The sequence below is a fragment of the Grampus griseus genome (assembly GCF_964374135.1).
Source record: "Grampus griseus genome assembly, chromosome: 19".
NCBI classification, from domain to species: Eukaryota; Metazoa; Chordata; class Mammalia; order Artiodactyla; family Delphinidae; genus Grampus; species Grampus griseus.
Window position 1 is genome coordinate 32,286,043 of NC_139013.1, and position 21,437 is coordinate 32,307,479.

General features: G+C 47.3%; 1 pseudogene across 1 annotated transcript; it reads right to left on the reverse strand.

Annotated features, from left to right (window-relative positions):
• Positions 1-1,672: 1,672 nt before the first annotated feature.
• Positions 1,673-12,630, reverse strand: LOC309837348 (lysosomal protective protein-like; annotated as a pseudogene). The gene is made up of 7 exons: positions 12,611-12,630; positions 12,203-12,325; positions 9,642-9,803; positions 7,790-7,865; positions 4,975-5,125; positions 2,709-2,758; positions 1,673-1,754 (listed from the first exon to the last, which is right to left on the reverse strand). The product of its transcript is annotated as a lysosomal protective protein-like (transcript).
• Positions 12,631-21,437: the final 8,807 nt, after the last annotated feature.

A 21,437-nucleotide genomic window follows, 5' to 3' on the forward strand; every position in this document is an offset into this window, starting at 1 on the left:
ACCTAATCACCGCCCAAAGGCCTTACCTCCCAATACATCACACACACCCCTCCACCACCAGGGCAGAACCCTCATTTCTTCAACAGATAATCATTGATTAAACAACAGCTGTGTCCTGGAACATAGCTCAGAGCAGAATAGGCACTTCAGGTGTCTGTGCAGGTTGACGTTGCTCATGATCATCTGCTCAGACTAGCAGAGCAGCCAACTGTCAAAGAATCACAGATGTGATAAATGTTAACAAAGGGGGAACATAGGGAGTTTTGGGGAGCCTGCAACCCAGTCCGGGGATTCAAGGACTCTCTAAGGATGTGAAAGGGAGTAGGAGTTCTCTAAACAGAGTGGCAGAAAGGGAGTACATTCCAGCAAAGAGCTAAGCCTCACCGAGATGATACTGGCATCTTGGAAGAATTAAAAGACCAGGAAGGTTGGAGCCTAGAGAGGCAGCCAGAGGACCATTTAAGCCTCTGTGCTCAGCCCTTTATCCTAAGGGCTCTGGGAGCCTTTGAAGGGTTGGATGGAACAGCTGTTGTGCTCATATTTGCACTGTTCGAAGGTCACACTGGCTGTTGCGTGAAGCAAGTACTGGTGTCCAGCCAGAGAAGTTGCTGGGAGACTAGCCAGGAGGCTACCGCAGGAGTCCAGGGGAGGTGCTGGCCATGGGAATGGAGCAAAGTGGGCTTTGGCAACCGATGGAGTGTGAAAGGTGAGGGAGAAAAAGTGAAGGATTGTCTGCCCTTGGGCACCTCCTTCCTCCCACCTCAACTCCGCCTCTTGATGCAGGGAGACTGGAGGAGCAGGTGTGGAAGCAGAGACAGTGAGTTCAATTTGAAGGTGAATGTGTTTCACACATTCAGGCCGTGGGCTAAAGCTCTGGGCGGCTGAGAGCCAGAACTGCTGATGGAGGCACTGACAAGCCGGTTGCCCTGGGGGAGCCTTCAGAGAGCAGAGGCCTCGGGGCCCTGAGAAGAGCTGTGCTCAGGCTCCTGGTTGAGGAGGGAAGAGTCTCCAGCATGCTGGGAAACAGCCCAACCCAGGAGGCCTGAGGACTGCTGGAGGCTGAGTGAAGTCACACAAGCCAGAGGACTGAGGGACCCAATGTGTTTGAGCAGTCAAGCAGGGAGGAGGTTGACAAGGCCTTGGGCTGTGGGACCTTTTCTGTGGCTGAGAGGGAGTTTGAGCCAGATGGGATCAGGCTGCAGAGGAGAGCTGTAGCTGGAGGGCAAAGGAGGGTTTGTACTTTTTAAGATAGAGGGATTGGGGCACATTTAAATGCTAATAAATTTCTTTTGGAAAGAAGTTATCTCTCCTCCCTGTGATGTCTCCTCCCAGGAGTTCAGGTTTAGACAGCTGGAGGGCCAAGGTCTTCTTTGTTTTTGAAACACTTGGGCTTTGATCTTCTTCCGTCCTCCTTCTCCTGAGGGTTCTTCTCCCAGGCAGAAGGTATCCAGCAACAGCACCCACTTAGAGCTGCCTGGGAAGTGACTCTTCCTCTGACTGTTGACTTCTGGGAGAAGAAAGGGCTGCAGCCATCCCGCCCCCACCCTGGCCACCCGGAGTCCACCCTTCCCCTGGGGCATCACGTCCTCACTGGCTGCTTCAGGGCCTCCACAGACCTCTCCCCACCCACGAAGTTGTAAGCCAGGTCACTGCCCCCTTTATAGACAAGGGCTCAGAGGTCATTCTGCAGCAGCTCCCAGGGGAAAGGGACCATGTCCATATACTGCATCTGGTACTGAGGGCAAACCTGGGCGCTGCAGGCAGAAGCAGCTGAGGATGTCCAGACATCCGGCGTCTACTCCAGGAAACTGGGAACTGGGATTCCTGGAGCCCCTTTTCAGCCTTGCCTCTTAATCAGCAAAAAGTTGCCTGTAGATATGGGCCTGTCCCCTCTCCCAGGATAACGATGGTTTCCCTAGTGCCTAGGCTCTAGGACCCCCACCTCCATCCCATCTTCTTCCAATTGCAACAGGTGCCTCTCCCTCATCCATTTCCTCTTTCAACAAATATTTGAGTGTTTACTGTATTCTGTCGTGGTCCGAACGCGGGTTGGAAAAGAATTTCCAGACACAAAGCAGAATGTAAAGAGGTTAGAATTTATTAGAGGGAATGGTCGCTGCCAGGACAGCAGGCCGACTTCCTAGTAGTCTGGGAGAGCCAACCCCGAACATGTGCTATTAGTCAGTTTTTATAGCCCTAGAACAAGGAAACGGTCCGAGGTGAAATTTTTGTTTTCTGATTGGTCGAGGCACATATACCTTCCTTCTTTAGAGTGGGAGTGGGATGGGGCAGATGCCTTTCCTTATTTGGGACGAGAGAGGAACAGGTCTCGTAGCCCAGGTGGGCTCAGGAATTTCGTACCCATCGCAACATGGTGATTAGAGTCCAGTAGGATGTGTAACGCTGAAACTTTTTCAGGCAGGGTTGTCCTTTGTCCTTGAAACACCATTGTCCTTGGAGCACCACACGTTCCAGGCACTGTTACAGGTGCTGGGATCATAGTAGTGAACCAACAGCCTGCCCTACCCTACATCTTAGTGTCAGCTATCTCTGCCCTACCTCTCCCCAAGAAGGCCCCCCAATCTTGGGAGGTCATATCCACGCTCTCGTGCCTCTGCCAGTGGCTGCTAGATCTCCTCGGGCTTACCTGCACAGTTCCTAGGCAGGGAGGGAGTTGAGGGTGTGGCTCAGCTACAGGTATGTGGTACGGCCTGGCCTGGATACATTCAGGCACCCCAGAAATGGGGCCGTCAGGAGGCTGGAAGCAGAGAGTATGGAAGGGGTTGTGGGGTTGAAAGCCTCAGATATTCCCTCCCACCATCCCATTTTCCATGCCAGTCCCCCAGTACTTGGTGAACCTCATAGAGATGCTATTTTGGGATCCCACAAGCTCGTCCCATGCTCTACAGCCCTGAGCCCCTTCTGTAATTCTGCTCATCCCCTTCCCATGCAGACTAAGTCCTTCTCTCTCTCTAGAATCCTTCTCTGTAAAACAGAAGAGTTGGCCTAGATGATCTCAAAGTCCTTTCTGTCTGGAAATGTTCTGACTTCCACAGCAGCCCCTGGTCCACCCTGTACTCCAAATGGGAGTTGTCAGGGAGAGTTACCTGGAGAAGGCAGGACAGAGAGAGGAGGGGCAGCCAGGCCACTTTGCACGTCTTCCTCTCTTACCATCACTACGTGATAGTCCCAAGAAGTAAGGATCCCAAGGACACACCTGTCCTGGTCAGGGGACCCTGGGGAAGTGCTGCCTGTTCCCCCATTCCCACCATCCTGAGCACCTCACATTCTGATCTCTTTCAGGCTCAGACCATGCTGTCCACAGTCCAAGGCTGCCCTAGGTAAGCTTTTTTTTTTAAATATTTATTTATTTGGTTGCACCAGGTCTTACTTGCAGCAGGCAGGCTCCTTAGTTGTGGCTCCAGGGCTCCTTAGTTGTGGCATGTGAACTCTTAGTTGCAGCATGCATGTGGGATCTAGTTCCCTGACCAGGGATCGAACCCAAGCCCCCTGCATTGAGAGCGTGGAGTTTTATCCACTGCGCCACCAGGGAAGTCCCCAACAAATTGTTTTGTTTTGTTTTTTAAAGAATCAATTTTATTTATTTATTATTTTTGGTTGCGTTCATCTTTGTTTGTACACACGGGCTTTCTGTAGTTGTGGTGAGCGGGGGCTACTCTTTGTTGCGGTGCACAGGCTTATTGTGGTGGCTTCTCTTGTTGCAGAGCACGGGCTCTAGGCGCGCAGGCTTCAGTAGTTGTGGCTCATGGGCTCTAGAGTGCAGGCTCAGTAGTTGTGGCACACGGGCTTAGTTGCAGGGATTGAACTCGTGTCCCCTGAATTGGCAGGCAGATTCTTAACCACTGTGCCACCAGGGAAGTCCCCCCAACAAATAGTTTTTAAGTGCCTCCTATGTGCCAGGTGTTGGGAATATAGCAGCAAAAAAGCAAAGTTCCTGCAGTCATTGATTTTGCATTTAAACAGGGGGTTGTGATAAACAATACTACTAAGGAAATAATGTTGAGCAGTCTAAGTGCTATGAAAAGAAATGGAGCAGAATAAGGTGCTGGAGTGACAGAGGTGGGAAGGTTGGGGAGGTGGTAGCAGCTCTTTTTGTTTGGGGAGACCTCTCTGATAAAGGGTCTGAGCAGAGACCTGAAAGAAGTGAGGGAGGAAACCACACAGACATCTGGTGGCTGAGGGTTCCAGGCAGGAGACCAGAAAGTACAAAGTCCCTGAGTCTGTAGCTGAGGCTGAGCAGTGGGAGAGGAGGAGTAACAGAAAAAGAGGTCAGAGAGGAGCCAGAATTGTGGGGCCCTGTCAGCCATGGTAGATGAGGACTTTGGCTTTCATCCTAGTAAGAAGAGAAGCCATAGAAGATTTTGAGCTGAGGATGTGAGCTGACCTTAGTTTTAAAAGGTTACTGCAAGAAGAAGACTACAGGAGAGCAAAGGGGTGGAGGGCAGCAGGAATCTTCAAAGTAGAAGGATGTAATAGTCCAGGCAAGAGATGATGGTGGCGCTCGCTTCAGCAGCACGTATACTAAAATTGGAACGATACAGAGAAGATTAGCATGGTCCCTGCGCAAGGATGACACGCAAATTCGTGAAGCGTTCCATAACTTTATGTGTATAACTGATTCACCTTGTTATAAAACAGAAAGTAACACACCATTGTAAAGCAACTATCTCCAATAAAGATGTTAAAAAATAATAATAATCAGCCCAAGTTTTTCATTCTGTTCTTGGATTTTGTTAAAAAAGATCCAAAGGGGAAAAACATTCTTCTGGAGCAAGATTCTTTTCAAAACTCTGTCAGAAAGAATAAAATAAGAAAGAACATGAAAAAAAAAAAAGAGATGATGGTGTATTGGACTAGTTGCAAAGGTGGAGAAAAGCATTACCTCTAATAATTATCTCCAGACTACAGGGCACAGCACTCACTGTCTCCCATCCCACCTCACCAACCAGTTCCTGGGGTGGCCACGTTGGCCTGGTACCTTCAGAAGAGGTTGCTCATGCCAGCAGCGTTAAGGCCCCTGGTAGCCATGTGCCCCTCAGCAGAGTGAGTAGAGGTTGCAGATGTTGAGGGCAATGCCCTGAATCATACCATAAGCTTCCAGGACCTGCAGAGAGGAATCAGTCCAAGGACTTTCCAGGGTTGAGGGTAAAAACACAATTTGCTACTCTTTCAGGCACAGGGTCTGTTGACTGGGACACCTAACATGGTGAAAACGGCCAGCAAAGCATGAGGGACTGAGCCTGTGCCCTCTGGCCTCTTGGGTCAGGAGGCAGTCTTGGAGCTGACCCCCAGGGACACATCCATGCCATACCACAGGGAGCTGAGGGCACTGCTGCTCCCCTCCTCGTGGGAGAGAGCTACCAATTATAAGCCAGCTCCACAAAGTCAGGGGGCTGGATTATGCTCTAGAGGCCAGGATTCACAATTTTTTTTTTTTTTAAAGTTTTGACCCCATTTAGATAGGCCCAAAGGCTCTGTGGTCCTCTTATCTCACCCCTTCCTACTCCTAGTGGTATTCTACTATCTCCACGTGGCCATGCACAGCAGGAACTTTGCAAGGCTGCATGGCAGGCAAACCCCTGGCAGAAATCTGGAGTGAGATTGCACATTAATCTAATGTGAAAATCAGAATTTGGTGAGCCGTGATTGCTCCCTGTGCACAATAACCCAAGGGTCAAAGGAAAATGCGAGGCATTTGTCATTTTGGGCTCTGGCAATGGCTAATCAGAGCCTTGAGGGCCCAGCACCAGCCCTGGGAGCAGAGGCAGAAAACACTGCTCTGGGAAGGTCATCCCCTCAGAGTTGTCATCATTCCCTGTGAGACCTCCTGCTGTTTATTTGGTTTAAAAAAATCATAGAGTGCTGAAGTTTGCGTTCAGATTTGCATCACTTGCATTCAGATATGCACACCCTCTTGGGAGGAAGAGACAGGAGTGGTGTGACAGCAAATACTGTGGGAGGAATTGGGGACAGTCCTATCTCCTGTGTCAGAGAAAATGTTATCTCTGATGTGGATCAGGGCCTATCTGCTAAGTGTTTTGCCAAGGCCTTTGTAGGTTTCTTCTGGATTAGGGCAGGGTAGGGGGCAGAGTTGGAGGCCCTGTGGGGAGACCACACAGCCCAGGGGAGAAACCCTGTCCTTGGACACAAAAAAACCTGAATTCTAGTCCACAGTCTGCCCCTTACTGCCTGGAAGGCTTTGGGATAGTTTGTTTTCCTGTAAAATAGGGAGGAAATATTACCTGAATTTTTAAATGAGGACAGTATATTGTATTTGCAATTTAAAAGCAATGAGAAACAAGAAAAAAATGTTTTAAATTTTATTTTTTATGTATTTACATTTTTTTCTAGTTTTATTGAGATATAATCGACACATAACATTGTATTAGTTTAAGGTATACACCATAATGATTTGACATATGTATATGTTACAAAATGATTACCACAATAAGTTTAGTTAATATCCATCGCCTCACATAGTTACAGTTTTTCTTCTTGTGATGAGAACTTTTTTTTTTAATTATTTATTTATTTATTTTTGGCTGCATTGGGTCTTCGCTGCTGCTTGCGGTCTTTCTGTAGTTGCAGAGAGCAGGGGCTACTCTTCGTTGTGGTACGCAGGCTTCTCATTGCAGTGGCTTCTCTTGTTGCGGAGCGTGACCTCTAGTTGCGTGGGCTCTAGTAGTTGTGGCCCACGGGCTTAGTTGCTCCACGGCATGTCGGATCTTCCCGGACCAGGGCTCGAACCCTTGTCCCCTGCATTGGCAGGCAGATTCTTAACCACTGCGCCACCAGGGAAGCCTGTGATGAGAACTTTTTTTTTTTTTGCGGTACGCGGGCCTCTCACTGCTGTGGCCTCTTGTTGCGGAGCACAGGCTCCAGATGCGCAGGCTCAGCGGCCATGGCTCACGGGCCCAGCCGCTCCGTGGCATGTGGGATCTTCCCGGACCGGGGCACGAACCTGTATCCCCTGCATTGGCAGGCGGACTCTCAACTACTGCGCCACCAGGGAAGCCCGTGATGAGAACTTTTAAGATTACTCTCCTAGCAACTTTCAAATATACAGAACACTATTATTAATTATAGTCACCATGCTGTACATTACATCCCCAGGACTTATTTATCTTTTTTTTTAATATATATAAATTTATTTATTTTATTCTTGGCTGCCTTGGATCTTCGTTGCTGCGCACAGGCTTTCTCTAGTTGCTGTGAGCGGGGGCTACTCTTCCTTGTGGTGCATGTGCTCCTCATTGCATTAGCTTCTCTTGTTGCGGAGCACAGGCTCTAGGCGTGCAGGCTTCAGTAGTTGTGGCACGAGGGCTCAGTAGTTGTGGCTCGCGGGCTCTAGAGTGCAGGCTCAGTAGTTGTGTTGTACGAGCTTAGTTGCTCCATGGCATGTGGGATCTTCCCGGACCAGGGCTCAAACCCATGTCCCTTGCATTGGCATGCGGATTCTTAACCACTGCGCCACCAGGGACATGCCCTTATTTATCTTATAACTGGAAGTTTGTACCTTTTGACCATCTTCAGAAATTTCCCCAGCCTCTAGAAATAAGAATTTTTAAATCCCCATGTGAGTCCCACCAATCTGCCTTCCTCACAGGGTTGCTGTAAACTGATTGGGGGGTGTGCTCTGTGTGTGTATGTGTGTGTAAGAACAGCTCTGTGCACTGGGGTTCTGAGCTCTTTTCCTTTGCTCTCCCACCAGCTGAGGAGGAGAGAGGTGCCCTCTTTCCAACCCTCACCGAGGAGAGGGGTGACTCACCCCATTGAAGCAGTTGTCCTCTGTGGTATAAAAGCAGAGCAGTAGTAGGTGTTGAGGGAAGTCCAGAGGCTGTGGACTGAGACCTGGAATCAGGCAGTGAGGGTGTGGCCACCTGGGCTCACCTCCACTCCCAGGGCAGTTACTCCATTTCCTGCCATATTGATTACCTCTGATCAATCTAAACTGGCCTGCCTGGTGGCATCATCTGCCTCTGGCCTAAGGATGACAGAAAGCCAGCTGCCTCAAAAGTAGACATGCCGGGCTTCCCTGGTGGCGCAGTGGTTGAGAGTCTGCCTGCCGATGCAGGGGACGTGGGTTTGTGCCCTGGTCCGGGAAGATCCCACATGCCGTGGAGCGGCTGGGCCCATGAGCCATGGCCACTGAGCCTGCGTGTCCGGAGCCTGTGCTCCGCAGCGGGAGAGGCCACAACAGTGAGAGGCCTGTGTACCGCAAAAAAAAAAAAAAAGTTGACATGCCAAAGACTAGAAGGATACAGGACTTACTCATTGCCAATGAGGCCATGGTAGTAACCATAGTCTATCAGAGGATCATCACCCACCTGGTAGTTGCTCATTTCCTTCCCATTCCAAAGCCCTGATACCAGAAGATACAAATAAGTGATGAGAAGCCCCTCCTTTTGGTAACAGTGATAATGGCTAAGCTTGAGTGCTAGGCCCTGCTCTGAGCCCTGCATATTCATTGTCTCCTTTATTCGCCCTAATCCTGTGAAGCAGGTACTATTGTGTGCATCCCCTTTTTTGGGGGGAGGGGGAGGTCACACCGAGTGGCTTGCGAGGATTTTAGTTCCCTGACCAGGGATTGAAGCCACGCCCTTGGCAGTGAAAGTGCAGAGTCCTAACCACTGGACCACCAGGGAATTCATTTCCTTTTCTTTCTTTCTTGTTCTTTGTGCATTCCCATTTTCCAGATGAGCAAACTGAGACACAGAGAGGCTAAAGAGCTTGCTCAAGGCCACACAGCCAATCAGTGGCAGAGCCAGGTTTCAAACCCAGGTTAGTGCCATTTCCAGGTCTACACTTAGTGTCTTGGCTATACTGCCTCGTGCAGCATTAACAGAGAACCATACTCAGCATCTCAGAGCAGCTGATGTCTCAGATTAGCCTTATGTACAGATGGGGAAACAGGCCAGAGGGGATAGAGATCAAGGTCAGAGGTTGATCCCTGGTTCCAGATGTATCCTGAATCTTTCCATTGATCTCCACCTCCAGTGCTCTCATTCTAGTCCATGTGTCACCATCATCTCTGCCTGGACAACTAGAACAGGCCCTACTGGTTTCCTTCCTTCTACTCTTCCCCGACCCCCGCAATCCATCCTCCTGTTAAAACCCCTCCAATGGCTTCCTGGAGAATCCTTACCATGGCTTACAAGGCCCCCAGGATCCCGTTCATCTGTCCAGTGGCACTCCACCACGTGCCCCTGCTCACTCTGCTCCAGCCACAGAGGCCTTCTTTCCACCTGGGTTATTCTGCCTCAGGTTTGCACTTATTTTTCTCTCTTCCTGGACCGCTTTTCTTGAGGCTCTTCTCGTGCCTTCTTCTTGTCATTCAGCCCACTTGTCTCCTACTCAGGAAGGTTTCCCAACTATGATGTCTAAAGCAGTCCGTCATAGCTCATAGCATTCTCTGAAACGACCTTGTTTATATGTGTGTGTACACTTATTGCCTATTTTTCCCCCACCTAGAAGGCAGAGACTGCCTTGGTCACTACCGTATTCCAGTCTGAGCCAGGCTGGGTGCTCAAAGAATATTTGAAGAGTGAAGGACAGGATAAAGATTACTGGGCAGTGCTGGCCTTTTACACCTGTTCAGCAGTCAAGGACCTGAGACTTACTTGAAGTTGATAGAAAATGGACCCTTGACAATTTGTGCACTCGGGGTGGCGGGGCACATATATACTCTCATAACTTTCTCCAAAGACGCAGAAGTCATGGCTGGCAAAAGTGGGGAGCTTTTCAAAGAAATTCAGCAGTGCTTGGCAGTTGTCAGAAGCCCCCTGAACGGAGAGGAAGTGGGGCCCAAGGTGGGGGTCAAAGTGGGAAAGAATCACAGACAGGCTCCCCTGCCCCAGCCAAAGGGTGAGAAGAGATCATATACTCATTTGCACATTTTGCTGAGCTCCCCTCTTACCCGCTCTGGTCCATCCTCCCTTTCACTTTAACATGGCAGAGCTGGTCTGACCCAGGCAGTCCAGGGCTTCACACTCTTCAGAGCTTCCTATCACCCTTAACCCCAATGGGGCTTATGAGACTTTTGGTAGTCAGGCCCTGTACAGCTCACCAGCCCGATTCTCCCGCTTTTTTTTTTTTTTTTTTTTTTTTATATTTTGGCCACACCATGCAACATGCTTAGTTCCCTGACCAGGGATCGAACCTGCGCCCCCTCCATTGGAAGCATGGAGTCTTACCCACTGGACCACCAGGGAAGTTCCTGTCACCCTCCCTCTTAAACGTAATGCTCCAGCCTCTCAGGCATCAGCTTTCCCTATCTCCAAGCCTTTGGTCCCTGCTTACACTCTGTGAGTAGACTCTTTTCCTCCACAATCACTGGGCTTTGTTCCCTGAGGCCAAGGGTGATGTACATCTCCCTGCTCTGTGCTTCCCAATCCCCTCTAGCTCCTCTTTTGCCATATTCCTCACACTTGTAATGACTAGTTTGATGTCTGCTTCTGCCCTAGACTGTAAGCTCCATGAGGAGGGACTGGACCACTTCCTTCACTGCTGTTTCCCCCATGTGTAGCACTGTACCTGGCACACAGTAAATTACTAAGAAGAAGATTGTTGCATTCAATTTCAGATTAGAAAATGAAGGTCCAGGGAATTCCCTGGAGATCCAGTGGTTAGGACTCCGCACTTTCACTGCCAGAGCCCAGGTTCAATCCCCGGTCGGGAAACTAAGATCCCACAAGCTGTGTGTACGGCCGAAAAAAAAAAAAAAGAAAGAAAGAAAGAAAAAAAAAGAAAATGAGCGTCCAGGGACTTCCCTGTTGGCTCACTGCTTAAGAATCCACCTGTCAATGCAGGGGACACAGGTTCAAGCCCTGGTACGGGAAGATCCCACATGCCGCGGAGCAACTAAGCCCATGCGCCACAACTACTGAGCCTGCACTCTAGAGCCCGCAAGCCACAACTACTGAGCCAACGTGCCACAACTACTGAAGCCTGTACGCTTAGAGCCTGTGCTCTGCAACAAGAGAAGCCACCAAAATGAGAAGCCTGCGCACCACAATGAAGAGTAGCCCCCGCTCGCCGCAACCAGAGAAAGCCCGTGCGCAGCGACAAAGACCCAACACAGCCAAAAATAAATTAATTAATTAAAAAAAATAGAAAATGAGGGTCCAGAGATCATTTTGTCTGGCTCCTTAAACTCATAGGTGGGGAAACTCAGGTTCAGGAAAGGTGAGTGACTTGCCCACGGTCACACAAAGAGTAGCTTGCAGAGTCAGCTGCCTGGTCACCACCTGCTTCAAAGCTGGCTCAGGCTTCCTCTGGCCCAGCTGATAAATCCCTCATCTTCTCACAAAGTATCTCTTCGTATACAGTCTGATCTCTGCGACAGCCTTGGGGATGATGATAATGATAGCTGACACTGAGTGTTTTCAATATTCTAGTCATTTGTGTGTATTCACTTCCTTAATCTTTTGCATGACCCTGTGGGATAGGTACTGTTATTAGCATCCCATGTCACAGATGAGGAAACTGAGGCACAGGATATTTAAAGGAACTTGCCCAAGGTCAGATAGCTGGGAAATGGCAGAACTGGGATTTGAACCTGGCAGTCTGACTCTTAACCATGACACTGTCCAGCTGGCCTTGTATATAGGAGGGAGGCATTATTATCCTTTCTCTATCAGCCCCCAGGGTGAGGTTTGGCTTTCTTTGATTCAAAAGCAGGGGCCACAAACCTACTGCCTGCAGGAACTAGGCAGAAAACATGAATGGGTGAAGCAGACAGGTGTCAGGCAACAGGGCCTGGTGGGGACAGTGGTAAACTGGAGAGCACAGGGTCTTCTACAGCCACTCACCCTTGCTGCACCTCCGCTCCAGAAGGGTGTTACTAAGAGCAAATGCAGGCTCAGAGTTGACTTTTTAACAGAAGTCACAAGTCTGAATTTTTAAGTGAAATCTCTCAATTGTGTAAACGGTGGCAACCAAAATTCAAGTTTTCTTCGCTCTAATAGGCAGGGCAAGGAAAACATATCCACGGGCTGAATGGCTGCAGCTCACAGGCCACAGTTTGCAGCCTCTTGTCTGAGACAGAAGGCATTTCCTTTCTTCCTCCAGCTCCCGTCCTCTCGTCCTCCCTCTACCTCCATCTAGCCTTCTTGCCCTTCTTCCTTTCCTTCCCCTTCCTTCCGTCTTCCCTGTCCCCACCTTGAGTGGTGCAGCCACCCACCTGTTGGTCATTGGTCTGGTAGTTCTGGCTGAGAGAGTAGGAGGAACCCACACCAGCGGGGACTCCAGGTCCAGAACACTGGCCACCAGGTTCCAGCTGTGTGGGTTCGTGTCGGCGTTCCCTCTGTAGGGAGGAGGGAGATGTGTGGGTGTCCTTTGGGCTGCAGGGGCCAAGGGCACCCGTAGGGCTGAACGCAGTGGTCGTGGGGCTCTTGCCCATGCCTCCTAACAAGATGGCAGCCAGAGAGGGGCATAGGTGGATGCTCCAGTCCAGGAGTAGGTGGCTCCAGGGCATCCCCTAGGTTGGCATTCCACAGGGGAGGCTAGGGAAGCCCTCTTTCTTCTAGCCTCTCCAAACCCTCCCTAGAGAGAATCCTTTCACCACCTGAGTAACAGAGGGTGTTCCCACTTAAGGCCAAACTTTGCCATGGAGCTTCTTCCTGAGCCCCAAATCTGCTCCTTGCTGGCCCTGTTCTCTGTTTCCTTTTGTCGAGAAACAACTTGTCTGCCAGCTACTGTGCTAAGTACTCTATGGGAATTGCTCCTATTCCTCACAGCAACCTTTGAAGTAGGTTCTTTTTTTTTTTTTTTTTAGGCCACACTGCGCAGCTTGCAGGATTCTAGTTCCCTGACCAGGGACTGATCCCAGGCCTTCGGCAGTGAAAGCATGGAGTCCTAACCACAGGACCGCCAGGGAATTCCCATGAAGTAGGTTCTATTATTATTCCCATTTCTCAGATGAGAAAACTGAGGCCCAACCAGGTTTATTTACCTTAAGCCATATAGCTAGTATATGGCAGAGCCCACATTTGAACGAGTCAGTCAGTTTCCAAGGCACATATTATGCTAAACTTCTCCTAAATCTTCACAATACTAATACTGTTGTCATCCCCTTCACTGAGGCCTGCAGAGAGAGGTTAAGTAACTCGTCCAAGTTCACACAGCTGGGAGGTGTTGGAGATGGGGCTTGAACCACCTCTGTCTTATCGCAGCATGTGAACTGACCCTGCACCTGAGTCATGCTCAGGACGGTTTGCTTTCCGTGGAATTTTACTCACCTGATGCTAAAAAGTCCGTAAGGCAATTGATCGGTGAAAATACTGGGACTCAGAGAGGGGGAGTGACCGGCCCAAGGTGACACCAACTACAGTTCATGCCTCCTGAATCTAAGTCCAGCGTTCTTTCCACCACATTGAGCTGCTGGCTGTTCCGTTGCTCTCCCAGAGTTTCTGGCTCTGAAGGCCTGAGTCTAATTCTCCAACCCTCACCACCTGGCACTAGATCGAGCAGGGCTCCTTAGGGAACTTCACGATAGCTCCATATGTGATGGCTTGGGGTTTGGGAGGGGTTTGCAGGACAGTTAGTGGCAAACTCCAGCTGGAACCACAGGGTTCCCGAGTCAGAAGGACCTCAGCAGTCATGTGCTGCAACCCTCCCACTATAAAGGAAGGAAACCTGAGGCCCTGAGAGGGAAAGAAACCTGCGTGGGGATGCACAGCAAGTCGTTGTTTGGACCAACAGTGACTTTCCTTACAGCCTGTGCCCTGTTGAGGGCAGGCAAGCAGTGAAGAGATGGAGCAGTCATTTAGCACTGGGTTCGGCCTTGGAAGATTTCTTTTTTTTCTTTTTGATTTAATTTAATTTTATTATTATTATTTTTTGGCCACGCCGAGTGGTCTGTGGGATCTTATTTACCAGACCAGGGATGGAACCTGTGCCCTCTGCAGTGGAAACGTGGAGCCCTAACCCCTGGACCACCAGGGAATTTCCAGTCTTCTCTCATCTTAATTAAACTGTGTGAAGTTAGGTTTTAGCTCCTGGCAGGCAAGATCCTCGTAGGCTGGGAGCAGCTGTGTCTGGGATTCAATAAAAGCAGTGAAGCCCAGCCAAACCGGAGCGTAAAGTCCCTTTAAAATGACAAAAAAAAAAAAAAAAAAAGAAGAAGAAGAAGGGGGACAAGATTTTAATAAAGAAAGAAAGATTCAAAACCCAAACCTGACTACCCAGCAGAGCACCTTGGCAGGATGCATTCGGAGTGGCCTGTCCTGGCTGCCACACCTGCTGTGCACACACCCTGGCCCAGGCCCAGTGCTGAGGACTTTCCAACACTGAGCTCACTTAATCCACCCAACAAACCTGTCAGATGCTATTTTTGTTTCCATTTTGCAGATGTAGAAATTCAGGCTCAGGGAGGTAAAGTGCCTCTCCTGTGATTTCTTAGGCAGTGACTTTAGAGTTCACTTATCAAGTAAGATAATGCATGGGATGTGTTGAACACAGTGCCAAGTGCATAGTAAATGCTCAATAAAGTTTGGGACTATAAGATCCTACCAACTGAATATGGTAAAACCAGGACTCAAATTCAGACCTCTCCAATTCCAGCCCTGTGCTCTATTTTGATTATCTGGGGTCTCCCCGTGCCCCAGCCCTGCTCAGTTAAACCTTGATTGATTTGAACTTGGCTACCCAGAGCTCACAATTAGGTTGATTTTTTTTTTTCCTGAGCTTTCTACTCAGAATAGTAAAAAAAAAAAAAAAAAAAAAAAAAAAATCCACAGGAAACAGACTAGGATTCAGAATTTAGTCTATGAAGACAATTTCTCAGGAATATTCTTTTTTTTTAATATTTATTTATTTGGTTGCACCAGGTCTTAGTTGTGGCACGCGGGACCTTCTTTGCAGCGTGCAGGATCTTTAGTTGCCGCATGCGGGATCTAGTTCCCTGACCAGGGATTGAACCCGAGCCCCGTTTATTGGGAGCATGGAGTCTTAACCACTGGGCCACCAGTGGTGGCCTTTCAGGAATATTCTTTAGTTAATACCCACTCCAGCCGGCTATCTGCACCTCTCTGTCCTCAAGCCTAAACAGGGAGTGACACATCATAGATGCTTAAAAACATCTTGTGGAGGAAAGAAAGGAAGAAGAGAAGGAAGTAAGGAAGCTCTCTGGCAGGACCTTAAGTCCCCAAAGAAAGATTCAGATACATTGTATTTATGAGATGTTCTTTGCTAAAGAAGAAAGGATTCCTAACACATTTTGGAATTTTTAATTTTAAACATCAAGGATATACAGGTTAGGGATATACATGTTAATCAGGAATTCAGTTAAGCAGGATGGTTGGTTGCTGGTTCTGGTTACTTGAGGTCCAGCATAATAGCATAGCACCCAGAAGTGCATGGTGCCCCAGGGGCTTGGCTCAGAAGAAGGCAGAGTCAGCGTCTCCCTGGCCTTCTGTTAACCATAAGCAGCCAGACAAGCAGGGAGGATGTTGGGGTCCGAGAACAGCCAACGTTTATGGTATAGCTGAGAGGCTACATCTTTCTCACTTCATTCCCTACACAGCCCTGGCTAGTGTTCCTGGCCAGTCCCATTCCCTTTGTCAGCCTGAGCTTCTGGGCAGAGGCTGGTAGGACAGCTGGTTCTGGTGCTGACAGGACAGCTGGCTCTGAGGCTGGCACCTGCTCAGTCGCTGGCATTTCAGAAGCTCAGGGCAGATGCTGGCTTGCAGGGTAGCACCTGGGTGGGCTGGGATTGGCTGATTTGGTTCAAGGTTAATTGCAGGGATCCAAAACCCAGATATCCCCAGGTGCCAGGCAGGGAACATATATGAAAGAAGCTGCCAGGTTGGAACTATACTGAAATCCAGCTCTAGCTGGTGGTTTCCAAACAGGATTGAGGACAGTGTTGCTAGACATGCCAGTTTCTCAGAGAAGCGGGACATCCGGATTTCTGTCATTGTTCTTAATTTAAAAATTCTTTTTTTTTTTCTTTTTTGCCTGTGTTGGTCTTCGTTGCTGCAAGCGCACTTTCTCTAGTTGTGGCGAGCAGGGCTACTCTTCGTTGCGGTGCGTGGGCTTTTCATTGCAGTGGCTTCTCTCGTTGCAGAGCACTGGCTCTAGGCGCACGGGCTTCAGTAGTTGTGGCTTGCAGGCTCTAGAGCGCAGGCTCAGTGGTTGTGGTGCACGGGCTTAGTTGCTCCGCGGCATGTGGGATCTTCCTGGACCAGGGCTCGAACCCGTGTCCCCTGCATTGGCAGGCAGAGTCTTAACCACTGCGCCACCAGGGAAGTCCCTCTTCTTTTTTTTTTTTTTTTTTTTTTAACTAGATGACTAGTTTATTGTAAAAGGATGTAACACAAGAACAGCCAGATGGAAGAGATGCACAGGGCAGGGTATGGGGAAGGGGCATGGAGTGTCCATGCTCTCCAACCACAGCACTCTCCCAGCACCTCCACCTTTTCACCGACCTGGAATCTCTGAACTGCATCCTCTGGGTTTTTATAGAGGCTTTTTTTCATTGGCATGGTTGAGTAAGGCATTGGCCATTAGGCTGCAGATTTAATAACCTCCAGTCCCTCTCCCCTTCCTGGAGGTCAGGGGGTGGGACTGAAAGTTCCAACCCTCTAATAACACAGTTGGTTTCCTGGCAACCAGCCCTCAACCTTAGGTCAGTGCCAACATCATCTCATTAACATAACAAAAGACTTTAAATCACTTAGGAAATTCCAAGGGTTTTAGGAGCTCCAAAGTAATTTAAAAATTCTTCTTCCTTTTTTTCTTTCCTTTTTTCTCCTCTCTCTCTCTCTCTCTCTCTCTCTCTCCTTCCTTTCTTTCCTTTCTTCCTCTTCTTTCTTCTCCTTCTCCTCCTCCTTCTTTTTAAAAGATAAGCACACAATGAGTTCTATTTACAACCCCTGGATAAGGAATTGAGGAGAAAAAGGCTGAGGACAATATAATCTGCCAGGGCTGGGAGGGACCACAGAATCTATCTCACTGAGAATAAACTAACAAGTGGCCCATGGACACACCTTCTCATTCCCCCAATCTCATTTTTGGACATTCAGAGCCAAGCCCAGGGGAGGTCATCTCGTCTTAGTTGGCCCCTGCTCCAACCACTGCCGCTCCAGGAGATGGAGCTGGTAACGTTCCCAGCAAGAGCCTCTTTTCTCCACGTTGGGCCTTCAAAAGACACCTCAGTGAGTATGAATGGTGCAATTCTAGCTAGTAGGATGTCAGTGAAATGACACATGACCCAAGTCCTCTTTTCCAGGAAAAGTTTGCTATTTAGAGAGACTTGAGGTGAACTCTTCTAAGTGAAGAATTCTATCTTTATTAATTTAAAGTAGCCTCTGGGAGTTCCCTGGTGGCCTAGTGGTTAGGATTCCAGGCTTTCACTGCCATTGCCTGGGTTCAATCCCTGGTCAGGGAACTGAGATCCTGTAAGCTATGGAGCCAAAAAGGAAAAAAAAGGCACCCTCTAATGCTAAATATGACCTTTTTAAAAGAATTACGATAATAAAACATTTATTTCTTTATTCCTCAGTACAGACAAGGCATTTTTTATAAATCCAATACAATTTTTGTAACAACCCTTTGAGCTAAGTATTTATGTATATTTTCCAGATTATGTGGTAGATAAAGGTGGCCACAAATTCTTTGTCACTTCTCTCGTGGAGGGGTGGGTCTAGCTCCCCCCACTTGAATCTGGTGACCAGCTATAAATTGGGGTTCCCACGACTCCCACCTCAGAGGTGTTTGCTAGAATGACTTACAGAACTCAGGGAAACATTTACTTACGTTTACTGGTTTATCGTAAAAGATATTATAAAAGGTACAGGTGAATGGCCAGGATGAAGAGGTACATAGGATGAGGTCCAGAAGGGTCCCACATGCAGGAGCGTCTGTCCCTGTGGAGTCAGGATGTACCACCCTACTGGCATGTGGGTGTGTCCACCAACTCGGAACCCCTTCCAACCATGTAGTGCTAGGATTTCTATGGGGGCTTCATCACATAGGCATGATTGATTATTAACTCAATCTCCAGCTCCTCTCCCCTTCCCAGAGGTTGGGGGGCTGGGGCTGAAAGTTCCGAGCTTCTGATCGTGGCGTGTGGTCTTTCTGGTGACCTGCACCAATCCTGAAGTTATCCAGGAGCCCCCCAATCATTGCCTCATTAGAACAAAAGACACTCCTATTGCCCAGGAAATTCCAAGGGATTTAGGAGCTCTGTGTCAGGAAACAGTGTCCAAGACCAAATATTAGAACAGAAAATGCTCCAAGTACCCTTATCATTTAGGAAATTACAGAAGTTTTAGGAGCTCTATGCCAGAAATGGGGCAGAGACCAATATATTTATTTTTTATTATTTCACAAGTTGTATTGTTTATTGAAGAATGGAGAAGGCTGCCAAGGGTCTTCACTCCAACAAGTATTGTAATGTATGGATAAGGAAATCAAGGCCCATAAAGTTTAACTAACTGCCTAAGTCCTCACGAGAAGCAGCAAAGCTAGAATTCAAACATGGCCTATAGGAGACATTCAATTTTTACTTCTCCTATTTAAAAAAATATTAGGGACTTCCCTGGTGGCCCTGTGGTTAGGACTCCACACTCCCACTGCAGGGGGCATGGGTTCAACCCCTGGTTGGGGAACTAGGATCTTGCATGCTGCATGGTGTGGAAAAAAAAAAAAATTGTTTTATGATCACTTTTCTAAACTTTTTTTTTGGACCACACCCTGCGGCATATGGGATCTTAGTTCCCAGACCAGGGATTGAACCCTCACCCACTGCAGTGGAAGTACAGAGTCTTAACCACTGGACAGCCAGGGAAGTCCCTCTAACAACTTTCATAGACAGACATGCAACAGTGTTAATCATATTTATCATATTATACATTATATCCCTGGTACTGATTTATCTTATAACTAGAAGTTTGTACCTTTTGACTACTTTCATCCAACTCCCTCTCCCCTGATCCCCTGCCTCTGGTAACGATCTCTTTTTCTATGATTTAGTTTATTTTTTGAAGTATAATTGACCTAAAACATTGTGTTACTTCCTGATGCACAATATAGTGATTTGATATTTCTACACATTTCAAAATGATCACCGTGATAAATCTAGTTACCATCTTTCACCATGTAAAGATATTACATAATTATTGACAGTATTCCTCACACTGTACATTTCATACCTCTGATTCATTTATTTTGTAACTGGAAGTTTGTACCTTTTAATCTCCCCCACCTGTTTTTCTTATCTCCCCACCCTACTCTTCTGGCAACCACCTGTTTGTTCTCTGTATCTATGATGCTGTTTCTGTTTTGTTGTGTTTGTTTGTTTGTTTTTAAGATTCCACAAATAATTGAAATCATATATTGTCTTTCTCTGTCTGACTTATTTCACTTAGCATAATATCCTCTAGGTCCATCCATGTTGTCGCAAATGGCAAGATTTCATTCTTTTTTATGGACCACATCTTCTTTATCCATTCATCTATCACTGGGCCCTTAGGTTGCCTCCATATCTTGGCTATTGTAAGTATAAACATAATTTTAAGTTAAAAAAACCCCAACTAGTCATGCATTTTGTTTTATAAATCCAGTGGTAATAAAAAGCTCATATCCGGGACTTCCCTGATGGTCCAGTGGTTAAGAATCTGCCTTCCAATGCAGGGGACATGGGTTCGATCCCTGATCGGGGAGCTAAGATCCCACAGGCCACGGAGCAACTAAGCCCACGCGCCACAACTAGAGAGAAGACCGCGTGCCACAACTAAGACCCAACACAGCCAAAAATAAATAAATAAATATATATTTTTAAAAAGCTCAAATCAAATGCCAGCAGTCCTTTGTCCCAGCTTTGCCCACCTCTAGCTCGTTGTGTTGCCTACATGCATCTCTTTTAACCTGTTTCTTTTGGCATTATCTCACTATTTTAAGATAATGTGCTTATACTGCTATTTTGTGATTTAAAAATTAAAAGCAGTAATTATTGATTAAAGATTTAGCTTTCTTACACCTGCACCCTAAAGTCCCTTCCTCTCCTTTTAAAATGAGGTTCTGTCACAATACAGCCCTTAGGGTTAAATAATCAGTATGTACATTATTATGAGTATGTAAGTATTGTTCACTGCTGTGCTGCGTATTGATAGTTTAGGTACTTCCCTGGTGGTCCATTTGGTAAGACTCTGCTCTTAATGCAGGGGGCCCGGGTTAGATCCCTGGATGGGAAACCAGATCCCTCATGCATGCTGCAACTAAGAGTTCACATGCCACAACTAAAGATCCCTCATGCCACAACTAAGACCCAGCGCAGCCTAAATAAATAAATAATAAAATAAATTTTAAAAAAAGTATTGGTAGTTTACTATGATTACCTTTCCTTCTTTGTAAAACTTGTTTGTTTTTCCTGTGGTTAATAATGGCCATATTTTCCCATTTGCTTTGTTATATACATACTTATCCAAATGCTCCAACAGATCTGTCAGTAATTATTCCAAATGCTTAGACAAGTCAGATAAGCTCTTCGTTTTATTTTTTCCCTGGAGACCTTCCTTTGATTGCTCTCCGTACTCCTGCTTCAGCTGAACTGGCCACGTTTTGGTCAGCTGCCCAGCTGCCATTTGGAAACCATCATTTGGTTCTTCTGAGGTAGATTCTTGGTTTCCTGGATGCTTTGCCTTACACTTTCTTGCTTTACAACTCTGTTTTGCTGAAGCATGTTCTCCAGTGACTTTCTGAGAAAGGCTACACAGGATGTAAATTTATGTACCCTTTACTTATCTGGAAATGTTTTTGTTTCAGTCTCACACTTGATTGAATGTTTGGTTGTGCACTGAAATCTAGGTTGAAAAGTTTCACTCAAAAATTATGAAGGCATTGATGTGTTATCTTCTAGCTCGCAGTGATGCCAAGAAGCATGCCCTCCCTGCCCACCACTATCTCAGAAAATCTTTAAGATTTTCTCTTTATTTCCAGTGTGCAGCTCTTAAAATTCAATTTACTGGCTCAAATATGGAGACTCATATCTTTCAGTTCTGCAAAATTTTCTTGAGTTATTTTTTTGGTAATATCTGTCTTTCTCTGCTCTCCCACTTCCTGCCCCTGTCCATTTTCTTTCTTCTCTATTTCTGGAACTCCTGTTAGTCAGATGTTGGATCTGAGTTGAAACTCTAATTTTCTTATCTCTTCTTTCCCATCTCTTTGTCAGTGAAAGCACTGAGTCCTAACCACGGGACAGCCAGGGAATTCCCTCCATCTCTGTCTTTTTGTTCTGCTTTCCAGGGGATTTTCTTAACTATCTTTAACTCTTCTTTGATTTATTTTTAAATTTGGCAATCATACTTTTAATTTTTAGGTGCTAGTTTTCATTTTGTTCATTTTTCAAAGCATTCTCTTCTTGCTTTATAATTGTGATATCTGCTTCATTTAATTTCCCTTCCCTTAGGAATTCC